The sequence below is a fragment of the Sus scrofa genome, chromosome 13, assembly GCF_000003025.6.
Source record: "Sus scrofa isolate TJ Tabasco breed Duroc chromosome 13, Sscrofa11.1, whole genome shotgun sequence".
Taxonomy (NCBI): Eukaryota; Metazoa; Chordata; class Mammalia; order Artiodactyla; family Suidae; genus Sus; species Sus scrofa.
The window spans coordinates 182,631,689-182,644,416 of NC_010455.5; the positions used below are offsets into that span (position 1 = coordinate 182,631,689).

General features: G+C 36.3%; 1 protein-coding gene across 2 annotated transcripts in view; it reads left to right on the forward strand.

Annotated features, from left to right (window-relative positions):
- The window catches only part of CHODL (chondrolectin), a 420,685-nt gene that overhangs the window by 222,576 nt on the left and 185,381 nt on the right, over window positions 1–12,728 (forward strand). For both annotated transcript variants that reach the window (XM_021070837.1, XM_013981213.2), the window contains exon 3: window positions 2,306–2,419. The gene's annotated coding sequence lies outside the window, so the exon portion shown is untranslated. The remainder of the gene's footprint in view (window positions 1–2,305; window positions 2,420–12,728) is intronic.

Consider the following 12,728-nt stretch of genomic DNA (forward strand, 5'->3'; position numbering starts at 1 on the left):
TATGACTTCAACTCATTCCTTCCTAAATCTGTATTTTTTTATTTAGAAAAAAATGTCTAAAGATAAAAATAGGTCTTTATCTGAGGATGTATTTGACTTGGTTTACCTCCTAAATTCAGACACTCCCAATACATAATGTATTTATCAGTGGTTGTCATCTTTGATTATTTAATTCACTCATATAACACATCATATACTGTATTATTTGCAGATTATGTGTAGATTAAACATCTTGATGCAGTTTATTGAGGTGATAACCTGCGTTTTTAAAGAATAAGGAATTAAAAATAAATTTCATATATTTAACAGAATCTCACTTTGTTTTCTTATGATAAAATTTTAATTTCATATCACTTAAACATAGAGTTAAACTGATATATGAATCAAAATGTTGGGGAAAAAATACTCTGAGTATTTCAGTGCCTGAAACAAACAAATATAACTGATTACTGCTCAGTGAATTGCTGGGCTATTGATGATCATAATGGCTGATGGAATTGATTATACAGAAAATAGCCACTCTTTTCCAAATGATTGAGTGATGAGAAAGCTCTCATTTGCCAGTCAGCCTTTATGGAATCATCCCTGGAAAGAAATCTTAAATGGCTGTGTGCATGCCTATTAGAATAATGAGAAATAATTACTAAATAACTTCCATCTTAGACAAGTCATTTGCCACATGAGCAAAACTTAATAGCACAGATTGTAAGCAGTTATCATTTCATTGTTGGAGTGCTCTTCAAACTAAGAATTTCTGAGTTGGACTCTTCTACCTTGCTTGTGTTTGCTGTTCTGAAGAACATTAAGTAGTCTTTATTTATGTAAGTTTCTTTTTAAGATATTTAAAAAGTAGGAATGTATATGAGATAATAACGTACATATTGAAGCATTGCTGTTATCTACTCTTTAGTAGATGAAACAGAAACAGATGTGTTTTCCCCTTTCAAAATTATAAATTTTTATTTCACTTGACTAATTGCTTCAAGCACCTAAGGAGGAAAAGAAAATGCCTAGTTCGTGGTGGGATAAACTTTTTCAAACAGCATTGAAAGTTTCCCCTGAAATTTCTTTCTTCCTCTTTTTCTTCCACGTTCTGTTAGTAGAATTTTCAGTGTTTATTGTCTAAGGATAAAAAAGAACGCAGAGAAATAATTATTCTACTCCTGCTTAAGAAAAGAATGTGGAAGCCTTCATGATGACTTAAGAGAAAGGCTTTCTATTCAAAGTCTAGGTTAAAAATACTGTTGATTGTGGGGCAGGAGAAGAGGAGAAGAGATTTGAAGAGCCTTAAAGAAAGAATGGAGAATTGATGCATCTACTGGGACCAAGAGAGAATGGAGAGCTGAGGCATTTGCAGGGACCAGGGGCTGAGTGTATGTGTGTATGTGTTTTTAACAAGCCTTCATTCCTACCCATTTCTATGCTCTCTTCATGGCAGTGGGCTTAACAAGTCAGGGACTACTCTTCCCAGCATCCTTTACCAGCAATGTTCAGCTTCTGACTGTCCCATAAAGAGACATTAGTGTGAGACTTGGAAAGCAGAAATGAAGCCAAAGTCATATCATTGCTCCTTTACCTGTAGTAGGCAAATGTGTGGGTTTGACAGATGGGAGGTTTTCAGTGGCCTCTGGTTGTCCCTCCTGGTGCTATAAGCAGTTCTATCATAGGTTTAGGTTACCTCCAAGTCCTGAAGTGTTCAACCCCTTGAAAGCCAGTCAACCGGAGAGTTTATGCCACTTTTTTTCCCCCCAGCTGCACTCTTGTAGCCTTTCCAGGAGTTTTGCAAATAACAAATCCATTGTTTTTGATTCCTTCTTGATCAAAATATCTGAAGTGTTTTCTTTTTTCCTGATGACACCTTGACTGACACCCTTTATGTATACATTCAGTTTTCTCTTGCAGATTCTCTAATGTAAATGGACACATATATCCTAATAATTTTCCTGAGCCCATTATTTCATCTAGTCAGCGCTTTAAGATAATGTCTACCAAAATCTGGCCCAATTTTGGTTTCCTCATTTACAACGCGCCAGGCCTCAGTCAGGTCTCTGTCTTCAGTAATCTGCCAAATGAGTTTATCCATACAGGTTGCGCCTGCTTATCCCAAATCATACACATTCCTCTTCAATGGTTACTCTCTTTTTTTCCCAACTAGGCATGGCCACATCCACCTTAAGATTTAGCGAAGACTCCCTTTTCCTTATTAAGCTTTCCTTGATTCACTCTGACTCGAGTGAGCTTACGTGCCTTTGAACTTTTTTATATTTTCCCTTGGTGGTTTACTTTTTTTTTTTTTTTTTTTTAGGTACATGAGTTAAAGCTAAATTTAATCTTGAGCTGATGAGGAAAGACATCATGGATCATTTTATACTCCAAGCCCTGATGCAAAGCCCTGCTCATTAAGGCCCATGTCCTAAAGGTAGGCAAGAATCCTTCCACAGCATCTCTGACAGATCACCATTCAGCTGCCAGTCATGGAAGGCCAATCTCATGAGCTGATGAAGCTGTTATGAAGTTCTCTTTTTTTTTTTTAAAAGGCCGAGCCTGTGGTGTATGAATCAGAGCTGTAGCTGCTGGTCTTTGCCACAGTCACAGCGGTGCCACATCTGAGCTGTGTCTACTACCTAAAGCACAGCTCAATCCTGGATTCTTAACCCACTGAGTGAGGCCAGGGATCAAACCTGCATCCTCATGTATACTAGTCAGGTTTGTTACTTCTGAGCCACAATAGGAACTCCAGGAGTTTCTGTCTTATGGTGTGCATAAATACATCTACTCACAACTACAAGGTTTGTTTTCTTTACTACCCTGAGTAAGTCTAGACATCTCGTTTGTGTTATACTTTGTACAAGTTAACATCATTTTTAAGGCCCTGAATGATCTGTCCAACTTTTTATTGTATTCCTTCAAAGAAATCTTTATGTAGTGACTAATTAAGCATAGAAACACTAACACACATAGGTGAAACAGATGCTTCAGAAAACAAAATTTACCTTATTACATGTATTATTTTATCATTTTATCCAACATAATCAATTTGTTTATAAAAACATAGATGTTGACTTGATAAGTTAAATTCAACACCAACTATTATTGCAAAACACTGATCTTGGACCTTATTTCCATTTTGATCTTATCTGACACAATAGTTCTTCCTGCATCAGCAAAACTGGCCTTTTCTCTGTTTTATGAATGGGCCAAAGTACTTCCTATGTTAGGAACTTTATACATGGTCTCTTTAATAGCATCACTTCTTAACCCTTGTTATTCTGACTTAGATAACCCTAGGTCTGGTTCAGTTCCTTCATCTTGTAGATAAGAAAACTGAGGCATAGAGAGACTAATTAAATAATTCCGTATTTATTTGTGCTAAACAAATATATATTACAATTTGATGATCTTTGTGCTGCTAAGCTAGGTCGTATGGGTAATATGAAAATAGCATTCCCTTTTCTCCGAACACACAAACTCCCACCTCCCAGTTATCCTCATGGCTAACTTCTTCAAGTTTCTGCTCAGATGTTGACTTTGAAATAGGGCCTATCCTGACCATTCTAAACATCAACACTTCTTCCTCAGCTCTGGCACTCACTATTTCCTTTATTCTGTGCGGAGAGCCGAGAAAATGCAGGGACTCAAAAAAAGGAACTTGCCTGATGGCAGAAAAACCTGAAGGCAGGTTCTCAACCAAGAAAGGGAGCCCACCCGAACGGTACAAGCCGAAGGTGGGCTTTTGGTCAGGAAAAAAGGTCACCTGAACGGTGCATGCTGAAGGTGGGCCTCTGGTCAGGATGAAAGCCTGCCTGCACGGTACAAGTCGAGGGCAGGCCTCAGGTACACAGCTCTCACTTTGATGTTGATGGAGAAGAATTAAGGCTTTCCTGGAAAAGCAATTTCCATGTTTGCACTGAAGAACATGGATTGGTTCTCGGGTGACCTAGTCTTTCCTGCTGTTTTATTTGTTACTCAGTTTTTCTCAGTCTTTCCTGATTATTTACTTATTATTCTTATTTCCCATTCTTATTGTCCTATGGTGAATTGTGACTTAACAAAATTACAACAATAGTATAATAAAAATTTCATCCTGAAGGACTTTTCCCCTATTTAAATCCAACTTAGTTAAAACATAGTGTTTATCTATTAACTATAGTAACTTTAGAGTTAGGATTTTAATGAGGTCCATAGAAGTTAGCCATATCTTATCCAAAAAACCTAACTGTGAGTTTTGTCTTTGTTTTTAAAAGCTTTTTAGTGATAGCTAGTTTAATTAAGTTGGTTTATGTTTACTCACACTATTTCCCTGCCATAACGCTTTGAAGATAAACACCAGTCTACAAAGTTTGTAAATGCTAAATTCTTGTGTTTTATGGCCTCTTCAAAGTACTCACTAAGTTTAGTTAAGATAGAGATCTTAAAACAGGATGCATAGCTGCTATACCATGTAATAGTTAACCAATGTACTTTTAACACTGTGATGTAATCTGCAGTGAAAAACTGTCTATGTAATCAACCACTGTTGCCAATAAAGTTTGAGCAGTCCAGCGCCCTGAATGAAGGGACAAAGAGGCTGTCTCCGTAATTGTACATTCGCCGACGCGTGTCCCTCTCCGATTGGGAAGTGCATGCTCCCTGGCCGCCGGAGCTGGCCTCCGGCGATTCTGCTCTACTTTTAATTTTTTTTCCCCACATCACTTATCATGGTTTAACATAATAAATTTACTTCTATATTACATTCACCTTTTATTTCTGTATCTGCTGCAAGAATACAGTTTCCATGAGAGCTGGAGTATTTGCTTTCATTGATGTGTCGCAAAATTTTAGAGCTTGGAGCAGAGGGAGTAGGCACTCTGTTAGTCATCGTTAAATGAGTGAATGAAGGCAAACATCCATTTTGTCAAAAGTCACAGCTAGTTCTTGGAAGGTTAGAAAAAAAGCTGTATCGGCTGATTCTTATTTCAGATTTTTTTTTTCCTTTGAATCCCACTGACACATTATTTTTCAAGCTAAACTTACATTCCTATGTTTGTACCATGTGAGTCTTATTCAAAAGACATTTTAGGTATTGAATAAATAGAAATTTCTTCCACTGGTGATACCCAGGATGAAATAAGTATGGGGAAATAATAGACTCTTGGAGGTGATTTAAATATTTGGATTACTGCAATGAAGCATGACTGACCTCTATGTGTAAATACTCTAATTTCATATATTACCTCATAGATTTGTTCACTTGCTGAGAGCTCTGATTTATTTACTCTGCTTCCAGCTGGTTCCTTGCAGTAGGCCCTGGGAAGGGCTAATCATCCCCACTACACCCTCCTTCCCATCTTCAACTGTGCTCTAAGCATCTGCTGTTGATCTGTGCTTCGTCTTCCATAGGTGCTCATCTATTCTTCCTACAGTGTTCAGAGCTGCTAGTTCTGAGGTTAATTGGCAAATCACTGAAGGAATCACCTTACAAAAAATAGTCACTCATTTCTCCTAACACAAAGTATCTTCCTAAATATACTTTCATTTGTTTCTCTGAATATTATAAATCTTACAAACCCAAGAAACCATAATGTTAAATTCCTATGCAGTATCAGCTCCAATCCAAACCAGACTTTACAAACCTCTTCCTGTAATCCCATCAGTGGCACCATGATATCTAATGTATTATTCAGACTTTTTCCTGAGTCCCCAAAGGTAGTCATATGCCAAGTTTGATAGAGTCACTATCTATAATGAATTTGTTTTTTACATTTTTGTTCCCATTCATACTGTTCTACTTGAACTTTTATTATTTTTTAGCTTAGGCTAGTTTTAGCCTCCCAAAGGTCCCAGAACCTCAAACCTACCCTGTGTTCCCTTCATCTTTTAGCCTGCTTCCAGATTGGACAAACTAAAGCACTGTTATGATCATACCACTTAGATACATATGGTCTATTCATTAGAATAAAACTATAGGGACAATTTTTAAAATTCCCTACCATTATACCTCTAACTACTGAAGAAAGTGGAGAAAAATTCTCAAGAGAATGCAATGGCCGGCTCCACACATAAAATGTCTTTGGTATTTCATATTTTGTATTAAAATTGTTAAAAGTCATTATATTGCAATAGCATTTTAAATTATTTATTTATTATTATTATTTATTTTAAATTATTACCATGACATTGCTAACCTTGATGCTCCAGGAGTATATTCCAAGGAGTATGTGAACATCTTGCAAATTGGCTGCATATCCCCATGGTTTCCCACAAACTCCGGTTTGGAAGCATAGCCTTCCGCAACATGGCCCTAACTTATTTCACCAAACTTGTCTCTCACCATCACTTTCCGTAGTCCCTCCTCCAGCTGATGGGTGACTTGATGTTCCTTTTTCAATTATTTTGTTCATTCTGTCCTTACTGTTGCCTATTTCTTTTCCCTGTTATACTCTCATCTCCTTAGCTTTATCTTCCATTTATTTCTATCATTTAAAAATATATAGATACCTTTGGTTTCATCAGATTCATTATATCCTTGTTCCATTATACACTTTAAAACTTTGTTAGAAGTTAAGTTTCTCTTTTTGTTCATATTTCTGAATGAGAGCAGAGAATATTTTCTTACATTTAATACTGCCTTAAATTATGTTAGTCGTGGAATCATTTATGTTATAAACTTTTCTCTAACCATTTGTGTTTGTCATGGCATCTGAAATATAAAAGCACCACTGGAATTTTTAATTTTTTTATTTTATAAAATTTAACACAAATTTATTTTATAATTTGCCCTATCTCTATCAAACTATAATTTTTTTCTAGATTATTAAATAATTTTTAATTTCTACTCCAAGGCTACAGATTAAACCTATGTGAAACATATCCTTTCTTTCTGGGATTCCATTAAAATTATGATAAACATATAAGAAGCTTTTAAGTTTACAACAGTAAGTAGAATAAGAGGAAGGCTAGCAAGATATTTCTTTTTTATTAAAATAGAGTTTTACAGTGTTGTGTCAATTTGTGCTATACAGCAAAGTGATTTAGTTTTATATATATATATGTGCACACATTCTTTTCATATCCTTTTCCACCATGGTCTATCCTAGGAGATTGGATATACTTCTCTGTGCTATATAGTAGGTCCTTGTTTCCTATCCATTCTAAATGTCCTAACAGTTTGCATCTACTACCCTCAAACTCCCAGGCCCTCTCACTCTCCATTCCCTCCCCCTTGGCAACCACAGGTCTGTTCTCCACGTCCATAAATCTGTTTCTGCTTCATAGAGAGGTTCATTTGTGCCATAGTTTAGATTCCATATATAAGTAATATATGGTATTTGTCTTTCTCTTTTTGAATTACTTCACTTAGTATGAGAATCTCCAGTTGTATCCATGTTGCTATAAAGAGGAAAATTATCAGGATATTTAAACACATTGACTGCAATTAGAAATCAGATGGATGAATTTATCTTAATGAGCTAGAGTACAGGAAGTTTACAATGTAAATATTTATGGAAAGTTCTGCAGTGGAAGAGGGTTGCAGATGAAGTGATTGTAAGATAAAAAAAATGACACTAGTCCTACACCAAGACTAAATAATGAAATACTTAACTAATGATACAACAAAGATGATGACCAATCAGAATGGACAGTTAAACATTAGATAATGACACCATCAGTGTAAACAGACTAATTATAACCTCTGCTTGCCTATAAATGTGACAGTTTACATCACTTACAACTTGAATTGATTATTAAACTCAAAAATCGTCCCAAGGGGGATAAAGGAATTTCAGGCAATAGACCATAACTTCAAAAAAAGTGTGTATAGTTAAGAACTTCAAAACACTTGAAAGGATATTATATCCCTAACATAAGAACTGTGTGGAAATGACAGACGCAAAAGGCTTTGAAATAAAGTGGAGAAAGTCTATCACAGGGAAAATGAAAAAGGGGGAAAGAAAATATGACAAGGAAGATAAAAGATAAAGAGTATCAATTCAGGAGTTTAAAAAACCATTGAAGACCAAGGCATATTATAATATATTAAAAACAATGTATACTATAATTCTTGGGACTAAGAAGGGACATAACATTTCTATTTTTTTGAAGACCTGCTAATACTAAGCATGATGGAAAGATGAAAAGAATTCTGGATATATTGTTGTGAAATTTCAAAAGAGAAAGATAAAGAGATAATCCTAAATGTTTCCAAAAGTCACCAATAAGTGGTCAAAATTATCTTGAATCAGAACTCTTACCAGTAATGCTGGCTGCTGGAAGACAATTGCGAAGTTCAAATGGAAAATGTTTTCAACCCAAAAACATATGTATTCATCAAACTATTAAATACATAGACATGTATTTCATGTGATTCAGAAAACAATTCTTCCTATCATTTATTTGATAGATACTTTGGAATATGCTTAAAGTGAGGGCATAAATTAAGAAAGATGCATGTGATCCAGGACTTTAATTTAGATCCAGCACTGAAGAGCAATGATAGGAAATCGTCATATGATTTCAGATGAGTTTTCAGTAACGAGAGAAGGTTTTACTTGATTGGGACAGGAGAATGGAGAACTCCAGGATGTAGCCATATGGAGATGTGCATTGCACAGATTCAGTACTCATGCTAGACTGTGGATAAACCAAGGACATGAAAAAGGCAGAGAATAAAAGAAAATAATAGGAGTGCCTGTCATGGCTAAGCAGTTAACGAACCCAACTGGCATGCAAATGGATGCAGGTTCAATCCCTAGCCTTGCTCAGTGGGTTAAGGATCCAGGGTTGCAGTGAGCTGTGGTGTAGGTCGCAGACATGGCTCGGATTACATGTTGCTGTGGCTGTGGTGTAGGCCAGTGGCTATAGCTCTTATTCGACCCCTAGCCTGGGAACTTCTGTATGCCATGGGTGCAGCCCTAAAAAAAGACAAAAAAAAAAAAAAAAAAAAAAAAAAGAAAATAATAAAGACAATTATAGATTCCAGGAAAAGTTAAAAAATGTTGATATAAGAGAGGGCAGTAATTGCATCCTATGTAAACATAAGTGAAAAATATTTATGTGGTCTGAATAATGTAAGTGCTGTTTTTTTATTACTCAATGAATTTATTACATTTATAGTTGTACAATGATTATCACAACCCAATTTTATATTCTATCCCAAACTCCCAGCATGCCCCCACCCCCCAACCTCTCTCTTTGGAAAGCATAAGTTTTTCAAAGTCTGTAAGTCAGAATCTGTTCTGCAAAGAAGTTCATTGTGTCCTTTTTTTCAGATTCCACATGTAAGTGATAGCATTTGATGGTGGTGTCTCATTTTCTGACTGACTTCACTTAGCATGGTAATTTCTAGGTCCAGCCATGTTGCTAAAAATGCTGGTATTCTGTTCCTTTTAATGGCTGAGTAATAGTTCATGTGTATCTGTACCACCTCTTCTTTATCCACTCCTCTGTCAATGGACATTTAGGTTGTTTCCATGTCTTGGCTATTGTATATAGTGCTGCAATGGACACTGGAGTCCATGTGTCTTTTTGTGTCATGGCTTTCTCTGAATAGATGTGCAGGAGTTGGATTGCTGGATCAAATGGTAGTTCTAATTTAGTTTTCTGGGGAATCTCCACACTGTTTTCCACAGTGGTTGCACCAATTTACATTCCCACCAACAGTGTAAGAGGGTTCCTTTTTCTCCACACCCTCTCTAGCACTTATTGTTTATAAACTTTTTGATGATGGCCATTCTGGCTGGTATAAAGTGGTACCTCATAGTGGTTTTGATTTGAATTTCTCTAATAATGAGTCATGTTGAACATCTTTTCATGTGTTTTTTTGGCATTGTCTGTTTAAATATGCCCATTTTTTGATGGTTTATTTTTATTTTTTTGGTATTGAACTGCAGAAGGTGTTTATAAATTTTGGAGATTAATCCATTGTCAGTCGATTCATTTGCAAATATTTTCTCCCATTCTGTGGGTTATTTTTTCGTTTTGTTTTGGGTTTCCTTTGCTGTGCAGAAACTTTTAAGTTTAATGAAGTGCGATTTTTTATTTCTGTTTTTGCTGTCATTACTCTAAGAGGTGGATCTGAGGAGATGTTGCTGTCATTTATATCAGAGAGTGTTTGGCTTATGTTTTCCTCTAAGAGTTTTATAGTGTCTGATCTTATATCCAGGTCTTTGATCCATTTGAAGTTTATTTTTGTGTAGGGTGTTAGGAAGTGTTCTAATTTCATTCTTTTACATGTGGCTGTCCAGGTTTCCCAGCACCAGTTACTGAACAGGCTGTCTTTTCTCCATGGTATATTCTTGCCTCCTTTGTCATAGATGAGTTGACTGTAGGTGCATGGGTTTAATTCTGGGCTTTTCATCCTGTTCCACTGATCTATATCTCTGTCCTTGAGCCAGTACCATATGGTTTTGAAGACTGTAGCTTTGCAGTATTGTCTCAAGTCAGGGAGCCTGATGCCTCCAGCTCCATTTCTCCTTTTTAGGATGTCTCTGGCCATTCTGGGTCTTTTGTGCTTCCAAACATACTTTAAAATATTGGGTTTGAGTTCTGTGAAAACTGTCCTTGGTAATTTGATAGGGTCTGCATTGAATCTGTAGATTGCCTTGGGTAGTATAGTCATTTTGATAATTTTGACTCTTCCAATCCAAGAGCATGGTATGTCTTTCCATCGGCTTGTGGCATCTTTGATTTCTTTCATCACTGTCAAATAGTTTTCAGAGTACAGGTCTTTTATCTTTTTAGGTAGGTTTACTCCTAGGTATTTCATTCTTTTGGATGTGATGGTAAATGGGATTCTTTCCCTAATTTTGCTCTCTGATCTTTCATTGTTAGTATATAGAAATGCAGTTGCTTTCTGTGTATTAATTTTGTGTCCTGTGACTTTGCCAAATTCATGGATGAGCTCTAACAGTTTCTTGGTAGCGTCTTCAGGATTCTCTAGGTATAGTATCATGTCATCTGCAAAAAGGGATAGTTTTACTTCTTCCGTTCCAATTTGGATTCCTTTTATTTCTTTTACTTCTCTGATTGCCATGGCCAGGACTTCCAAAACTATGTTGAAGAGTAGTGGTGAGAGCAGACATCCTCGTCTTGTTCCTGATCTCAGCGGGAATTCTTTCAGCTTTTCACCATTGACAATGGTGTTAGCTTTGGGTTTGTCATATATGGCTTTTCTTATGTTGAGGTAGGTTCCCTCTGTGCCCACTTTCTGAAGGGTTTTTTTTTTTTTATCAGAAATGGGTGTTGGATTTTGTCAAAGGCTTTTTCTGCATCTATGGAGAGGATCATATGGTTTTTCTTCTTCAGTTTGTTAATGTGGTGTATCACACTGATGGATTTGCAGATATTGAAGAATCCTTGCATCCCTGGGATAAATCCCACTTGATCATGATGTACAATCTTTTTAATGTAATGTTGGATGCAGATTGCTAGTAGTTTGTTGAGGATTTTTGCATCTATGCTCATTAATGAAATTGGCCTGTAATTTTCTTTTTGTGGTGTCTTTGTGTGATTTTGGTATCAGGGTGATGGTGGCCTGATAGAATGAGTTTGGGTGTGTCCCTTCCTCTGCAGTTTTTTGGAATAGTTTCAGAAGGATAGGTGTTAGCTCTTCTCTAAATGTTTGAAAGAATTCGCCTGTGAAGCCATCTGGTCCTGGACTTTTGTTTGTGGGAAGTTTTTTAATCGCAGTTTCAATTTCAGTCCTTGTGATTGGTCCATTCATCTTTTCTATTTCATCTTGGTTTAGTCTTGGAAGATTGTAAATTGGGTTTTCCGCTTGCTTTATTCACATATAGTTGCATATAGTAGTCTCTTATGATCCTTTGTATTTCTGTCATGTCCATTGCTTCTTATCCTTTTTCATTTCTAATTTTATTGATTTGAGTCCTCTCTCTTTTTTTCTTGATAGGTCTGGCTAGGGGTTTATCAATTTTGTTGATCTTTTCAAAGAACCAGCTTTTCATTTCGTTGATCTTTTCTATGGTTTTATTCATTTCTGTTTCGTTGATTTCTGCTCTGACCTTTATGATTTCTTTCCTTCTACTAACTTTAGGTCTTGTCCGTTCTTCTCCCTCTAGCTGCTTTAGTGTAAGTTAGCTTGTTTATTTGAGCTTTTCTTGTTTCCTGAGGTGGGCTTTCGTATTGCTATAAACTTTCCTCTTAGAATGGCTTTTGCTGTATCCCATAGGTTTTGGAGTGTAATTTCCTTCTAGATATTTTTTTCATTTCCTCTTTGATTTCTTCAGTGATCCATTGGTTGTTTAGTAGCATGGTGTTTAGGCTCCACATGTTTGTGTTTTTTGCAGTTTTTTTTCCTTGTTGTTGATTTCCAGTCATATAGCATTGTGGTTGGAAAAGATGCTTGATGTGATTTCCATTTTCTTAAAGTTACTGAGGCTTGATTTGTAGCCCAGGATGTGGTCAATCTTAGAGAATGTTCCATGTGCACTTGAGAAGAATGTGTATTCTGGTGCTTCTGGATGGAATGTCCTATAAATATCTATTAAGTCCATCTGGTCTAATGCTTCCTTTAGGGCCTGTGTTTCCTTATTGATTTTCTGCCTGGATGATCTGTCCCTTGCTGTAAGTTAAAGTCCCCCACTATGATTGTGTTATTGTCGATTTGTCCTTTTAAGGTTGTTAGCAGTTGCCTTATATATTGTGGGGAACCTATGTTGGGTGTGTAGATATTTAAATTGTTATATCTTCTTCATGGATTGATCCTTTGATCATTAGGTAGTGACCTTCCT